This window comes from Manis javanica, chromosome 7 (genome assembly GCF_040802235.1).
Source record: "Manis javanica isolate MJ-LG chromosome 7, MJ_LKY, whole genome shotgun sequence".
NCBI classification, from domain to species: Eukaryota; Metazoa; Chordata; class Mammalia; order Pholidota; family Manidae; genus Manis; species Manis javanica.
In genome coordinates, this window is record NC_133162.1 from 103,345,535 (window position 1) to 103,363,373 (window position 17,839).

At 41.2% G+C, this 17,839-nt stretch overlaps 1 protein-coding gene across 15 annotated transcripts in view; it reads right to left on the reverse strand.

Annotated features, from left to right (window-relative positions):
• Positions 1–17,839, reverse strand: part of NCKAP5 (NCK associated protein 5) — a 942,960-nt gene that overhangs the window by 795,406 nt on the left and 129,715 nt on the right. For 3 of the 15 annotated variants that reach the window (XM_073241349.1, XM_073241350.1, XM_073241355.1), the window contains exon 1: positions 1,307–13,126. The exons of the other annotated variants lie outside the window; for them this stretch is intronic. The gene's annotated coding sequence lies outside the window, so the exon portion shown is untranslated. Of the gene's footprint in view, positions 1–1,306; positions 13,127–17,839 lie in introns of those variants that run through there. 15 annotated transcript variants of the gene reach the window in all.

Consider the following 17,839-nt stretch of genomic DNA (forward strand, 5'->3'; position numbering starts at 1 on the left):
CAGCAAGTCCCTTATTTAAATGAAAATTCAGAAAAATTACTGAGCTTTAATATGTAAAACATATCCAGGCAGAATGCGCTCTGATGGAAAAATTTGAGGCTGACAAGCACACAGGAATTTGCCCACCTTAGAACTCCATGGAAAACAGTGGAATTTTTTAGGACCTTTCTGGCACTAGTTTCTTACAATTCTCTGAGACCAGAGAAAAAGGGAAATGCAGTGAAGGCTGTCATAGCTCCCCAGGGCTGGTCACTCAGTAGCTGAACTGAGGAGCAAGACTGATCTCCATAAGTGAGTCAGGGAGATCGCATGCAGGACATAACAGGCTACTAGCACTTCCTGCCAATCCACAAAGCACTGCTGTCGGTTCTAGGTGGCAGGAATCAGCCGTGATTCACCACTGGCTGCAAGGGGCCGAAATGCAGGCGCTCAGGAGCAAACCCAGCAGCTTGAAGCATGCAACAGAAAGATAGATTCACAAGGTTCTTAAGCAGAACTTGCAGGTGGCTGGCCCCGGGCAGCGGTGATAAGAGGGAGCCCACACTTCCTATTCCCCACTATTTGGAGAGTTTTAAAGAGTCGAGAGGAAAACGACAGACAGGATGTAAATACTAAATCCTGAGCTTGCCAAGTACCAAGTTTGACTTCTTCAGTAGTACATTAATTCAAAGTCCTAACTCAGAAGACAACTCAGAACTGTGAGAATTTCTCCAAAAACTCGACGGGGAAAAAAACTGGGTAGGAACAGTTTCAATTTCAAACATTTTTCTATACTTCCAAATTCCCCAATAATGAATGAGCTGAAGTGTGTGCCTGTTTGTGAATGTTCAGGGAGGGGACAGAGGCAGAAGGGAACAAGACATTGTAAACAACATGCACATATGAGAAATCTTTAAACCACAGACAAAAACAGAAAGTGGGTTTCCCCCTCCAGCATACCAGCTAATTAAAAATTGGTCTTTATAGCTTTCTATTAAAATTCCTAGCTCAACCTAATAGTTTTTTGTATGGTTGGTTGCTTTTTAAAAAATTCCAACCTTCCTGCAGAGGCAAGTGTGGATTAGGAATACAGTATCTTGTTAGCATCTACACCCTGGTGCCTACTCTCAGGGACAACGAGTCCCGTACACCTACCCCATCCACTTTAGCACATTGTAATTACTTGGAACAAATGCATACTTGTTGGAGCAGCAGAGAGAGCCTGTAGAAATACGTAAACATCATCATCTCACTTTAAAAGGAAAGCAAGCTGTCTAAACAAGAAAAACTGTTACAAGAGTTTTTAAAAAAGTCTCAACAGTCTTACTTGTAGTTAGCTCTTCAGTCAACACATGTCACAGTCCTGGAGACAGACACAGAACTGCAACAACTCTCCAGCTAAAAATTTCCTCCCGAGTTTATCCTGTTTACTTTTGAAGCATTAAAAGGCCGTGCTCTGAAAACACGCTCAGTTTTCCTAAACATCCAAACAGGCAGCAAAGTCCTGCAATGAATTTGGAGCAAGTTTGCGGAGACTCGCTCCCTGGGCTGCGGCTCCGTGGTTGCTCCAAGCCTGTAAATACAAGCTCCGCGGACAAAGTCCCAAATGACATCACTGGCAGCTGCTTACTGTTGAGTCTTTATTAACTGACTGTCAAAAAGAATGGAGGGGGTGGGGAGCTAGAGTATCTTTTCTGCAGCAAAACCGGCATCTTGGAGTAGACTCCAGTTATACATACATAAATAATCTCATTGATCTCGAATTTTCAAGAGCTTGGTTTCTCTCCAGTAGGCTCCTTTCTCCTGAAAAAAGACTTGAGAATTGCCCCCACCAATTTATGTGGGATCAACTGAAGACGGGAGGAAGGAAAACTTTGAAATGCCAGCACAGCACAGCCCCATCCAGTTGTTTGCTCACCTGTTTCCAGTCAGCTTCAGAGTCTGATGATTCATAAGTATATAAATATTAGTTAAGTCTTACATTGCCTCACAACTTGTACTGGGACATATATACCTGGCTAACATTTTTCTACATGGATTGTCCTGGGTTGCTACTCTTTTTAGATGCACTGTAGAGTTTTTCAACTTGGGGGTACAAGAAAGGGCTCCCTGAAATGTAGGTAAAATGCTGTGTGCACCTGCAAATAGGCTGGAGTTTTTCTGAGACGTGTGCTGGAAGCTTTCTTCAGATTCTCAAAATGTTAATGACCTACCTGCACCACTCCCATCACACAAAAACACAACAACAGAAAACCTCGGCCCTATACGGCTAATATCTCAGGAAGACTGCAAGCCCAACCCACTTCCCACTACCAAGATAAAAATGGGTACTTCCCCTCCTATTTTCCACTCTCTTATGGAATCTCTCTTGTGTCAGCTGGTTCTTAAGGTTTTTATGGTCATCTCTCCACCCACCCCATCTCCACCTGGAGAAATCTGCAATCCTACACTGCGTCCCTGCCATGGAGCTGGAACTCTAGGGGCTGTTTTCCTTCCTTCCTCTGAACCGCCCTGTTTTTATTTATGTGCTGCTTTTTATATACTGACTTGTATTTTTAGCTTGTTTTTAGCCGTCTGTGTTCTGTCTCCCCAGCCCAGTGTGAAAGGTCTTTGAGGGCAGCCATTGTGTTGTGTTGTTTATACCCAAATAACCAGCCCTCTGCAGTGAATCTGAAACAGAAAAGGGGGAGGTGGGCACTGAGGGTGCAGGCAGGAGTAAGGGTAGATTCAGTGGAATGGGGTATATATTTAGAGTAAGCATTCTCCCTGCCCTGGAAAACAATGACCTCACATCTCACTAATTACCCATGGAGGATGCTCAAGCATCAAAAATTCATTTTCTCAAAGAACATCGATAGATTACTGATTTGGTAGGGTCCCCAAATATTCCACTTTCACATAAGAATCAGTTAAAGACAGTGCATGTCTTGTATGTCACTAATGGGTTTAAATCAACAACATTTATGGAAAACAACTTAAAAATACCTAAAGATTTTGTAAGTCCAAACCCTTAGACCCAGCAATTCCCCTTTTTCAGAGTGACCCCATAAATATGCTCACACAAGAGCCTAAGGATATAAGATCAAGAGTGTTCTTTGCAGAATTATTTGTAAACAAAGAGATAACCTAAATATTCATTAATCAGAGAAAAAGTATATTATATAAATTATGATATATGTGGGGTATAAAAAACTTGGAGGGGATTGAAAAAATATACTAACATAGGAGGAAGTAGGTAGTTGCTCACTGAATGAATAAAACAAATTACAGTATAGAATTTCTGTGTGCTGGGGGGAATTATGCAAATTATCAACAGTGGTTATCCTTGGTCAATATGATTGGGGACTTCATATGCACCTGTGTGGTTTGAATTTTTTTCCCAATGAGCATGTTCTACTTTTGTTATTAAATAATAAAAGTACATGATTGTACAATTTTCAAGATTAATTACAAGGAGAAACCTAGCTATTCCCACAAGTGTCTGACAAATAGTAGGTGCTCAGTATATGGCTGTTGACTAGATGCACACTGATGGGGTTTTTCCTAGGTTGCAGCACTTCCTGGAGACAAAAATGGGATAAAGAGGGAGAACCAGGCATTGGGTTTTCATTTCTGATTGAATGAGACCTCCTCCCCTTACATGTGAGGACTGATTTGAAAACCTCTTAGACTCTGTCCACCTTAAGAAATGATTAAAGTTAAGTGCTCAGAACATAAAGTGTTGACCTTTCCCTTGTGCAATTGCTGTTTGACAAATGGAGTTTTAAGGTAAGACAAGTATGAACCACTTTGGTTCAGTTCACTGGTTGCTAGCAAGCACTGAAAGGAAAACTTGTAAGGGCACAGGTTTACCCAGCTCCTTGTCATGGCTAGTCTAACATTAAGGAACTCTGCGAGGGAGTCGGGGGGGTGGGGGTTGGGGGCAGTCAGGAAAGTCTAATCCATAGGAGTCTTCAGAGCTTTATTAAGGAGGTACTTGGGGCTTTGGAAGGCAGTGGCCTGTGGTGATGGCACAAAACACAAGGCTGTCTGCCCTAGGTATGGTCTACAAGCCTCTGTAGTGGAAATTCCCAAGTATAAGCCATGTATTAGATACTATGTTTTTCTTTAGGGAAAAAAATATGTTCAAGAAAAAGAGTGATTGAAAATTTCCACCAAGGTAAGACAGGTTTTTCGAAGCACTATTTCCATTCCTCTAGAGAAAACATACTGGAGTCATGTCTTCCTTCCTAGTGAGAAGGTATCTCATGTCTGTAATAATTTCAAGAAAAGGAAAGCACAGCCCTTATTTCCTTGCATGTTTTTATTTTGCTATGATCCACACATTATAGGAAACTGAGGCCACATTCTATTTAAATGTACATTTGGAGCCCCTTGGGTGTGATAGTTATACTTTAACAAGTTAGAGTTAAATACAAGTATTCAACTTGACTTACAACTTAGTATAAAAACAAATAAGGGAAAGGTGTGGGGGGGAGCTGTTTTCTCCACCTCTACCAGGTGATCATTAATGCTGCTGCCAAAATGACCTGCACCTGCTGAGATGCTTGGCCCACCTTCCCTTCCAGTGCCTTCTAGTCCTTTATTCAGGCACTTTTTCTCTCCCCAAGAGGCCTGTTTCTCACCCATGGAGGATTGCCAGGCAGTATTATCACAGACATGTGTATGTCTATTTTCCTGTTCATGTTTTTAAAAGTCTTAATGCTGCATTCTTTATGTTTAAGTGCTTTCCATCTTAAACTGGAAAATCTATAAAGTAAAAGCAGGTAATCAGATCTGCAAGGTGTAAACACAGCCCAAAAGGCCCCTTAGAGGGGCTTGCTGGTGATGATCATTTATTACTAGAGACCCAACAAGACATCACAGGTGCAGTTTCTGCTTCCGGTGTCCAATTTCCTCTCTGTCTACCCCCTCATCCCCATAGACAAGTATAATTACTGCCATTTATTAAGCTTTTATGTGTGCTATTTAAATACATCACCTAATTTACCTTTAAAATAATCCTTTGAGTTGCGTAGTATTTTCACTTCTCTTTTACAACTGATGAAATGGAGGCCCAGAGAAATAATGTGACTTAAGGAATTTGACTTTGATCACACAAACAGTAGGCAGTAGGTCTCAGCTCAGGTCTACATGACCTCCCAGTGTCCTGGGGAGACCTAGATCCCTCTGAGGATTATAAATATTGAAAAGAGATTTGATAAACCAGTATGAATCACGGCAAATTGGAATTAGATGCATGGAAACATCATTAAAGTGCTGAGTTCTGATTCTTGTATTTGATATATGGCAGTGGACATTCAACAGATATTCAGACTCCAATCTCAAACTAGTGTGACTTTTGCTGCTTTCTATAACCTGCCCCTCTGCTTAGCAATTAGACGGCATATAGCACAGGCCTCAAAGACCATGAGAATCACAGTCACATGACTTAGTCCCACACCATCACCCTGGAGTGAATTCTCCATGCTTTTAGAGATGTGCAAGATCCAATTGTGAGGAGAAAATACTGGAGAACAAGCATTCAAGTGTGTTTACTGCCTGCTTCCCTTCACACTGAGAGCCTTCAGTAAATCATATTCCTTTCCTCCAATGTCTATTTTTTTCTGGTAAGGTTAATGGTTCAACCAGTGCTTACAAAACAGCCTGTTGCCAGCCAGTAAATTGTATTAGGAGTTAATGTGATCAGAAATAGGAAACAGAGATTTTAGGAGTAACATAGGAACACCTCAGCATTCCTCAGACAAATTAGCATGGCTTTGAGAGTGTGAGTTTCTAGGGGCCCTGAGAATCTGCATGTTTAGAAAGTGGCCCACATCACTCTCATGCAAATGGTCCTCAGACCATATTTTAAGAAGCATTGGTTATGAAAAGAAAGGTAAGTATACAACCCTCTTGCCCTCAATCAGACATTGATGAAGATCGTGTAGCTTTGTTCAGGTTCCTTAGGAAAGAGCACTGTGATCAACTAACAAATTCCTGGTACCCATTACCGATGATAGCTCACATTTGACACAAAGTTTATGCACAAAGTGCAACTTGGAAAAGAAGAAACAGGTGCCCATTAATGGTTCCAAGCACATAGTCGGCTGAAGATGTTTGTCAGCTTTAATTGCTTCAGATGTCACAGTAGTCCCCATACATAAATCAAACCACAAGAGTAAACCATAAAGTGTGAAGAAGTCCAACAAAGTTCACATCACTCCATACCAACTGCTTTGATGCATTTCATGATATATAACATTTCAAACTTCCAAATGCTCTTTTTCCTCACTGGGGGAAGGGAGAGCTGCTTTCCAGTACCCTTAACACATGGGCAGCCTACCTATCAGGTTGTGGACACTATGGTACACCACCGCTGGAGTGGGGCTGATATGACAGTTGCCTGTTGAAAGAGGTGAAGTGGGGAGATTAAAATTTGTCACCCACCATGACAATTGTCCTGGTATTCCCCAGACATTTGCTTTCTCAGCCAACCTATGCTCCAGGCCCAGCCCCAGGAGGGTGAGCAAGGGTTAATGTTTCTGAGGCGCTGGAAGGCTCCTGATGAAAGGCGCTATGTAAGTATAAAGTATCACCGTGAAGTTGGAGGATTTTATTTCAGTCTCCTCATTGTGTTGTTGACAGTGCACACTGTGAGTTTGACATTTTTAACTACTTTGCGCGCCCCAAACAGAAAGGGCTGGGCAAGAGGAGGTGGGAAAAGGGGAGGGGTCAGGGGCCATGTTCTTCCCCTGACTTTGATTTCACACCAACCCAGGGCCCAGCGATAGTCCGGTTTGCGAGCCGGGTCCAACAATGCTACCTCAGAGATTTATGTTAATTCATTAAACTGCAAGATGCAAGCTGCATTCCTTTTAACCTGAGAACAGAGTTCCCCTGAAACCAGAGCCTGAGGGAGGCCTTGAGGGACATGGATGTCTGTAAACGGAGAGAGCCCATGGTGATTGTCTAAATAAAAAGACCCTGAGTTCGATTTTCACTAGATATGGAGAAGCCAAATTAAAATCAGTGACAGCACAGGGAAGGAAGAGGATAGACAGCCACTGACTTTCCCAGGTGTGTGATATCTCTGATATTCTCAGATTGCTGTGTGATTCATGCCTTCAATAAAGTCCACCCTGAATGGCCTGACAGTCAGTGCCCCAGGTTCCTGAAACACACTGGGGCTGCTGCCCCTAACAGCCTCACCCACTCCGCCTCACAGGAGCCTCTGACAACAGCCCTGAGGTAGGAAGAGGAAAGGCTGATATCATGTTAGGATGCCCCAGGGAGGAGGTGCCCCAGGAGGAGGCAGGGTGGGGTCTCCAGGGGACAGACTCCTCCGCTTGAACCCCTGCCTAGTTTTCCTCAAATGGCCAGCAAAGCCCTGGGCTGACTCAAGCACTCAGGTAGCCCCAGCTTTCTTCCTTTCGTTTTGACAAACCTTCTCAAGTTAAAAAGACAAAAGTAGGGATGCTGGCAGGGAAGGCACGCCAGGGGTCTGTTGAAAGGGTGGGCTGGAAAAGGGGGCTGTGTTCTTTTCTTTACTTTCATTTTTCTTTTGGAAGCACACACAGACACACACACAATATAAGCTCTTTTCTCTGATCATCTGATATTTTAGGCTCCAAAAACATCATATTTTTGTGGCAAGTATTACTCAAAGGCCCTTTAGAAAAGCCATCCTTACAGATCAGAGAAGGAGGCCACACCCATCTGTCTTCAGCCAAACAGCCCTGGGAAATCAACAGCAGTGGCAGAAATGGATGGGCAGGGGCAGAGAGAGAGCCCACTTAGGTGCAAAGAGCACCTGTGGAAACACAGGCCACAGTTCCAGGGGATGCGGAGGGCTGGGCCTTGCCTCAGGTGGGCTTTTCCAGGTCCAGGGCAAATACTGCCCTCCTGCCTGGACCTGACAGAGGGAATAAGAAGTCACCATGCAAGCATGGATGGATGCACATTTTGCTTCTCACCCCAGAAAGGAAGTGCCAGTTCCTTCCTCACATTCCCAGGCAAAGCTCACTATGATGAACTACAGTACTGGAATCTTCCATATTTCCTCTGAGGAGTCAGAAAGCCTGCAGGACCCGACTCTTTGCTATTAGACCTTTGGAGATAATAGCTCCTTCTGCTCTATTGTCACTGCTGTTTTAAACTTCATACAGTAAATAAATCCAGGGGAATTACTCTAAGACAGATTAAGCCTTTTCCAGGCACAATAATCTATTTTTAAACCTAAAAATCTACTAGTGGAGAAATTATTTTAAAGTATAGCCTTCCTATTGACAGCAGAGACTAACCATACAGTTTATTAGTTATCACTTATTATTTTGGCTGATTATAATAACGCATGTCCTATTGGTCAAGGTTATAAGATGCTACTGCTGGTTAGAAATCACTTAATGATATGACTAATACCTTCTGAATAAATATAAAAATGATACATTCCTTGTTCTATATATGAAGAGTGTAGTTAGCATAAGGAGGCCTTGGATGTTATTTTAGCAATAGGATACTTTTGAAATGAAATCATAGGGGGAATTTGGTTATACAAAATAGTTCCTAGGGTCGTATCCCTGGGTGAGGGCCTACAGCTCCCCCTGCCAGTCCTCAACTCCCACGACCATAGTCTATAAATCAGTAGTTCCCTCTGTGCCAGCATGGTGCTAGGCATATACAAGCTGTTTAATCAAACAGACTTATTCCAATTGGAGACAGAGACTTAAAGTCACAGGGTGGGGCTAAAAGGTAAGGGAAAGCAGGTAGATTTAATCCAACTTGAGATGCCAGTCACAGAATTGAGTGGATGGTAGGGAACAGGGGAGGCGAGGCATCAGGGCCTCAGATCAGGGAACTTAACTCTCTTCCATCTTTTTCTCCTTTTTTCTTTTCCTTCTTCAGCAACCCCTCTTCTAAGCCACATGTCAGATGCAGATTTTCATGACTGCATGCTCCTCTACAATACAGTCACTATCACTCAATAATGGTGAAAAATATTTTTGGAGTATAGATATATTATTTCTAACAAATTTCATGTGACTTGAGAGCTACACTAATGCATTCATCTTTTAAATCATTATCTTTTAAGTTAGTATTGATTTTGCTAATTCCCTCACTGGTTCTTTCACCAAATATTATGTGGAGCAGTTTAGAGTTTATACAACAAATCCTCATTGAGTACCTCCTATATTCCAGGTTCTATGCATATTTTAGAATCTGAGCTGCTATAAATATTCACAGAATAGTCTGTGGGTGTCTATTAATTGGGAGATATAATGGAAAAATTGAAAAAATAATTTCTACTGCTGCTGTTTTGATAAAGATAAAGTCAAAATGAAGAAGCCATTAGTCTAAGGGTGAGAGGTGGTAATTGATATTTCATGTTAGAAAAGTTAAGGCAACCTGATAATAAAGAGCAGCTAATTCAGCAGGATGCAACAACATTTTGGACACAAAGAACTTAGTTATTAGTAGGGAGCCCAGTTGATCAATGCAAATGTACTTGTGGACTAAGAGTGAACTATAGTTTACATGAGGTCAGAAAGTCTAAAGGTCACTGAGAGTGAAACACATCATCTTGTCAGAGCCTTTCCTGTAAACCTTTCCATAGTTTGGAAACAAAGTAAATGGATCTTGCTCTCATTTCAAAGTAGAGACAAGACCAGTATCCATGAAACTCTTTGGGCCTTGTACTTGGACTAAGCAACCCTGACAATGTACTTCCAGAAGCAGGAAACCTCCCCACTCCCTACACCAAACTTCCACACCAGTGCCAAATTATGTCTAGTTCCCAGGAGAGACTCATTCATTCAAGGAGGGAGCAATGGTGGATATACCAGGTCAGTTTGGGGTAGAAATGGGCTTCTCACTAATTTAACATGTATATTTTAAATAATTTAACTGATTTAACATGAAACATGTATGTCCCCTAAGGAGGAGAGAAGGAAAGGATGTTTCAGAATCAACGAGGAGAGGGCACATATGGAGGGAAGGCTTTTAGGGTATTTTCATGGTGCACATGGGTACAGGAGCAGCCCAGTCTAAAGAAACTGACTCAGGACTTGGCCTGACCCCTATAACATTGTAAGTATTCAGTGCATTATGGCATTTAGCTCTGGTTTGTGACCTAAATTTATTGCCTATTTTATCATTTTTTCCCTGTCTTCAGCAGTTCATTCCAAATAATTTTCTCTTTTAATTCATTGCCCTCATGTTCAATTTCCTTTTGATCTATATTTATTAGCTGCCAAGTACATATGAAGCCCTGCAGGAACCATCAATAATGTCTCTGTTCCCTGTCACTCATAAGTAGATGGAAAAACACGTGCCCATGGTTTTCCAATCCTCCACTTGTCTTTTATTCCATGGCTTCAGTTGTAACTCCATGAGGTGACTTGGGAATATCTTTGAATCAGCCTACACAGGACCAAAGTTTAGCACTGAAAGTCCAGTGTCTCGGGGAACCCCTTGGTCCAGGCAAACCAAGAGGGTTGATCACCCTAAACCTACCACAATTTCTATTAGAATTTCCCAAAGCCTCAAAAAAATCTAAGTGGAAACATTGTGTCTCTATATAAATCCTCTAAGACCCCCAGAATCGTTTCCATCAGCCTTAGCTGTGTAAAGAATCTACAATGGCTCCTCTAGTTCCTGTTGAGCCCTACCTCCTACAGTAATATAAACTATGCTCCAGTTTTTTCAAAATTTGCCTTTCCCAAGGGCTCAACCTTCCCAAAGTGACACATATCAGATCCATATTACTGACCCAAGTAGGGCTATAAAGGAAATTCTGAATTGATGTGGGTTTACAGGAAAGGCTCTAACATCATGCTCAATTGACACCCTATTTCTTCCTTTTCCATCCTAACTTGTTCCTCTTTCCCAAGGGCCACATGCACCCCACAGCTGCCCGCAGGGCTGGCACAGTCTCTGCCAGGCCGCATCACACTTGACCTCCTCTTGCCATCCAGCCCACAGTCTTCCCTCCACTTCGGCAAGTGCCTTTCCCCAGTGCACATCCTACAATAGCCTAACCCAGTAAATGGACAGACACCTTCTCAGTTCCTGCTTCTACAGAGCCCAACCTTGTCACAGCCTCAAACTTCGAGAACTTTTAAGTACAAGAGGGGAATTTATGGTTTCTTCAGAGTTCTCTATAAAATCCATTTTTCTTAGATAACTGAGACACTGAATCAGGGTGAGAAATTATGATCTGGAGAGTCACAGGATGTGCACCAGTCCAGAGGCAACCCAACAGAGAATCTGAAAGAAACACACACTTAAAGCAGAGCAGTAGCTTGAATTACTAAATAAGTTGTCTAAGGTGAAATAATAACAGCTGGAATTGTAACAACCACAGGCATTTCCACTGCATTTAGTATGTGCCAAGTACTAAGCCCTTTCATAGTGCCTACATCTCTTAACCAATTAAGCTTCACCACAGCCGTATGAGTTAGGTCCTTTCATTACCCTCACTTTACAGTGAGGAAACTGATGCACACTGACCCTGAGTAACTTGCTCAAAGTTGCACAGCTAGTGAGTAGGCCAAGCTGGATTTTAACTCAAGCTGCTGGTGTCAGTCTTTGTTAAACTGTCCCCATCAGTGATGTGAAATGTAATGTACTCCATGTATTTATAATGAGATTAAAGAAGAGGGTGAACAGTAAGTGAGAAATCAGGCAATGTGGAACTGAATACACACAGAACTCAAAAGGACTCAAATGGGCCAGGAGAATAGCACAGCACACACATTGATTCTGTGTCTATTCTGGCCTCACTCCCATCCTTCCTTTACAGGGCAAGAGGCCAGCTCAGGGTTGACCAGCCTAGCTTGCATGTGAAGGCAGATAAGTAGCTATACCTGGCCAGAGTAAAGGATTTGAAAACAGGAATGTAGGTAACTCTTGCAGAAACAGGAAACTAAACTGCCTCAGTTGAAAGGAACCAAGTGATAAGGTTAATAATGCCCTAATCTCACTCCTCACAATAAACATCATCCTCCATCATCAATAGACTAGATCAATATTTTGATGATTTTGCTTTATCCCTCGAGAAGGAAATCCTCTGTCTTAAACTGAGAAACGCCCAGGCACAGTGTCAAACCTCCATGCCAAGGTCCCTGTGGATAACATGTACGTATTTTCCTCTCCCCATTATGGTTTCCCCATGAAAACATCATTCCTTTAATTCCCCGCAAATCAGGTAGATAAAAAACACTGTGTTTTTGGCTTCCATACATGTCAATACAAACAATTGTTTTCCTTTTGTCCAACTATGGTGCTTCAGAGAAGCTAGACAAATCAATGAGCACACTGTCAACATTTCATTCAAAAGGTACAGGAGCAAGCTATGGATTCCTTCCCTGGCACTCGAGAGGCCAGAGTTTCCTGGCTTCCCCTTGTGAACTGTTTGCTCACCCATGAGTTACTACTATGCTGGGATAGCCAGGTTACTGCTGCTGCTTGGAGATGAAATTTTAAACCATATTCTATATCCTTTCTCTCTCCTCGAGAAAACATAAAAAGAGGAAGATAAATTTTTTTAAAACCCTACATTGCAAATTATTCATATGCCAGGTCTTTGGTCAAGCAGGATCTAAATTCCTGTACCTCTGTTTCTCTGAGCTCTGTGTATTATTCAGATGGATGTGGAGATTGAACCCCAGGCTAAATGCATAGAAGGGAAAACAGCTATTTTCTCTTTTGCCATGGAAACCCTGTGCACCATGGGGTGCTAAGGAGAAACGAACAGCTTTAATAACTTGGGGGGATGGAAGAATGGAGTTTCAATGCAGCATAAATCACAGTGTCTGATGCAGGCTGTTTCTGAAAGCTCAGGGAAGCTTCTTGCTCACTTAGAAAAGATCAGCATGGTTTACTCCCCAGCCAGATTAAGCATTTCCCCACAAGCTTTAATCACCTCTCATTAGCTCGGAACACTCAGTGTGCAGGCCCTCAGAGACAAGGGAAATCAGTGTGGATGGGCTTTGGGTTTACATGTATTGCTTTCATCCTGAATACACAATCACATCATCAGAAACATTAGTCATGGTTTTGTAAGACCATGTCTCAGTCTCAGGCATATGTACAAATATATGAATATATGACCCATCCAGAATATATAATAAGTATAAAGTCTCTCTCTCTCTCTCTCTCTCTCTCTCTCTCTCTCACACACACACACACACACACACACACACATGAGCTTTCTGGAAAATAAATAGTTCCAAACTCCACAGTTATTTGCAATCGGTTATTAAAAAGCTCAATTGACACCCTATGTCTTCCTTTTCCACCCAAACTTCTTCCTCTTTCCCTTATCTTTGCCCACTGTTCTCATGTGATTTAAGTCAAGAAGAACTCAGTAATATCTATATTAGTCCATAACACTCTTTTTCAGAACTGTTTGACATGGAATGACCTCATCACAAGTTAATCCTCCATTGCTGCTAAAATAAATCTGTATTGAATGAGGACATTTGTTTTCCTCTCTTCAATATGAGTTTAAAAATGTTTTAAAGTAAACTCAGGAAGGAAATGTGTCAGATGGATTTGGGTTCCTAGTGAATAGCATCAGAACACTGCACATGTAAGACATGGCTGGAGATAGTTATCTAATTGGGCTTCTACACCTCTTCCCTTTCTCCATTCACTTCGTATTATGTGGGAGTCTTCCTATGGAAAGTGAGGCCTTTTAGTTGGAACGCACTGGCTAACTCAGGCTCCTCTGCTCTTCCCAGTTGAATCTCATTGGCTGTCCGAAGGCCCAGGTGTCAGTTTGGGAATGCATTCTCCCAGGGCAGGCATATGGCTTTGGGTCCTTGGCAAACTAACTGCGACAGGTTCCTCCAACAGCTGTTGTGGTAGGCTGAACTTCCAGGTAACTAAATAATCCTGCTCTCTGGCCTGCTCATGTGCTTGGATTGGAGCCATTTCCCTGGAATGGAGCTGAATGAAACATGGCTGTCTGCTCACTAACCACAGCTGGGTGTCCATGGTCTCAAGTCCCTTCTGAAATCATGAACTTTTCCTTATCTTTCCCAGGTCATGATAAACCTAGAGTTATCACAGACATGACCTTGGAAATATAAGATCTTTCATTCACCTGAAATGGAGCTGAAATTTCACTTTCTTTACAAATAATTGTTAAATTTGATAGCTCTGCTTTGAAAAGCAGGAGCTAATTCTAATACTGGGTTGAAAATAGTCCTTTTTTGCGATATTGGGCATGCCCATACAATACACATGCAACTACATGTGTACACCAGATAAAGATATGGTTCAAGGAGAGGTATAATCAATAAATTTTCTTTGTCCAAGGACACAACACCATGTCCTGGAGAAATAATTAAAAGACTGCTTAATGTTGCTGATAAGCGAGTATCTGTGGCCTCCCATTGAATAAAAACACAAATCCACACATAGCAAGTAGCAGTTTAATTTAATGATAGGCTCTGCAAGGGGATTCTATAGACCAATGGTTTTTAAAATGTGGTTGCTGGATCCCAGGATCAGTGTCACTTGGAAACCTATTAGAAGTGCAAATTCTCAAGCCCAACCCTACCTACTGAATCAGAAACTCTGTGGATAGGACCTAACAATGGTTCAACAAGCCCCCAGGTGATTCTAATGCAAGAAAAGTTTGAAAACTACGATTCTTGGTGATTGACACAATCTAAATGAGTGTTAGAGTGGTTCTGGAGTTACACATGCATGCTCTCTAAATAATCAACCCACTGTGATCCATCATTTGTGTAAAATGTGAGCTCTGTAGACATCCAGACATATCAACCCATCACTAAATTCTACTCAAAATCCCTTCAAGGGACAGACATAAATACCCCCATTTTACAGATGGTAGAAATCTAGGTTGCTAATCCAGGTCTTTCAATTAAGACAACATAAAAATAGTTTTGGTTCACCCTTTCTTATATGAATGACATATTTTCAGCCTCCTGGACTGGTCAACCTGACAAGAAATCTGAACTCCTAAGACTCTTCTCTGAGCCTTATTCAGCCTCAACCAGGTAAGAGGTTGATATAGGAATTGTCTTGCCTGAAGGAGACTGAGAAAGGACAATGGAACATTCTTGGGGTAAGAGGGTTTACATCGAACTTAATTCTAATGCAAGAAAAGTTTGAAAGAGCACTAGGCAGAGCTCTTTATGTAGTGACAGTAATACCTCATTGCCAATTGGCGTGAGAGTATTAGCCTAGCAAAAGGCCAATTATGTCATTCAATAGTTTAGGGTTAGGTGAGGATCCTGGCCATAGGAACTTCCATTTTTCCCCACAGGGATAGACTGTAATTGTTAGAGATAGCTCCAGTCAAAAATACAAAATTTTCATAGACAAAATCATCTTGCAGAGCAGAATTTGGGATGATATCCATTCTTGATAAAGCATGGTGAAATAGGCATTTTCATATAATGCTAACAGGAGTTGTAACCTGGTACAATCTTTCTGGGACGCAATTTGGCACATCATTTGACTAAATAATTATACTTCTTGGAATTGATCAAAAGGAAATTGTCCAGAGATGATAAAAATGATTAATATATAAGAAATTTCTCTGCAATAGTATTTTTAAAAATGAAAAAGAAGGAACAGTCTACACTTCAAATAATAGATGGTTCATAAACTGTAGTTCTTCCATAAGATGGACTGTAATGCAGCCATTTATAAGATTCTGGAGTACAAGTTATTAAATAATAGTCATAAGATAAAGTTAAGTGAAAACAAGGTACAAAGTTTTCTAAACAGTAAGATCCCATTTTTTTAAATGACTTAACACACAATATACTCACAATATATACGTCCATGTGAACACACAGAGATATTCATCAAAAGTGACTGAATAGAAAGCACTGATATATTAAGAATGGTTACAGTGTTTTATTACACCAAATCTGGGGAAAAATTTTTACCACCATTTTACAGATCAAAGAATGGAGGCCCATAAACACTAGCTAGATTGTCCAAAATTACTTAATAAATAGAGATCAAAGTCATCCTTGTCTAAATTAAAGCCCATGCTTTGCATACTCTGTTGTCCACTACTTTCTATGGCTTAAGTGGTTTGACATATCATGGTTGAGTTGGGAATGAACACAGGTTTATTACTTTTGTTCTTATTCTATTTCAAGGAACACACAAAATATCATTTTGTTATAGGTCATAAACCACCTCCATCTAGATTTCCTCCAATTATTTCAAGAATCAACAATAATAAAAATTATAATTACTTGATGCATAATATATATTAGGCATATGCTAATTATTTTACATATGTTATTTCATTGAATAGTTTTCATGACAACTGTGCATATTACAAGCACTATTTACCTTATTTTGCAAATGAGGAAACAGATTCAGAGGGTTTAAGTATCCACCCTGTGTGCACAGGTAGAAAGTGTCAAAGCCAGAATTTAAACATCTGCTGAACTACAAAATAAATGCTCTTAATTTTGCCATTCTGAACTATTTCTTCAGAAAAATATTTATCCAATTGCTTGCATCTCCTACTCTGGCATCAAGTTCATGTATTTTGGCATAAATAACATCTTGGCATGATACTGATCATTAAAAATGAGAAAGTGAGAACAAACAGAGTTGGCCTTCATAAGAGTCTGGAAGTCAGGATGAACAGATATTAGAGATAATGAGCAGGTCTGGCATTTTTTTCCTCAACATCTTTAGCAGAGAGTTCATTAAGAGCTGAGGTTTTCAATAGTAAAGGTTCATTCAGTTACAATTAACTCAGGCCCTTAGTAGGGCCTCATTAAATGCTTAAGCATTAATGACCAGTTGAAGCCAAACATGTTCTAGGTATTTAAATGTTTGCATCTAAGAACACCCCAGAAAGTTACCAACACAGGTGCCATGTGGCTCACAGGCCAATGATACCCTCACTGAATCCTCAATAGCTCCCTTTCATTTTGCTTCCAATTCCTGGCCAGTTCCTGACCCTCTGACCTGGGAGCTTGTCTCCTCACTTGCCCCTAAGACCTGATGCTCTATGTGGGTGATTTATCATCGCCTCAACTTCCTCTTTCAACTGCGACTTTTGATCATTATTTGATCCCACACTATTACATCAGCTTCAGGAAAAGGGGTACCAGATTATTCCTCAAGGTCTGGTACACTCCCCTTGGGTTCTCCTCCAACAAACAGGAACCATACACTTTCACTACGATGTGAAGCACTGTGAGAAGAATAGTGGCTAGTCCATGCCCAAATTACCTTCTCTTCATCTTCAGGGTGGTGACTATGTGATGTTAAGAGATCCAGTTGGTACTGAAGACATTTGGCACTTGATGTCATTGTAAGGTGGCAACATCTCACATGCACATGTGTGCATACAAACTGTCTTCAGGAACTGGGCAGGTAACAAAAGTGAAGAGCAGGGCGGGGGTTAGTGAGAATGGTAAGGACTGTGATGAACTGGGAAGTGCATGGCAAACCAAGGCATCAACATCTACAGTTTTTTAAGCATTAGAGGAGCCAAACCAAAGAGGTCTATAGCCAGCTCGTAGTCTATGAACTGGACAATCAATATTTTAGCCTTGACTAACGGTACTTCTTTCAAAATTTGAATTCAGAGAAAAGTAGGGTAAAGGAACTCATAAGGGGTGTGCCCTGGCCCTAATCTAGCAGGCTACCATCAATGCCCCTGAGTTTCTAATTTTGCTTCATGAAGCAATAGGCTGACACCTGTTTCACTACAGTGATCACTCATATTTAAAAAAAAAAAAAACAAGTAGTGGGTAAGAACAAGAACTCAGGAGCCAGATTGCCTGGATTCAAATCCTAAGTCCACTATTTACTAGCTAGGTAATCTTGGGTAATTTACTTAATCATACTCAGAACTGCAAAATGT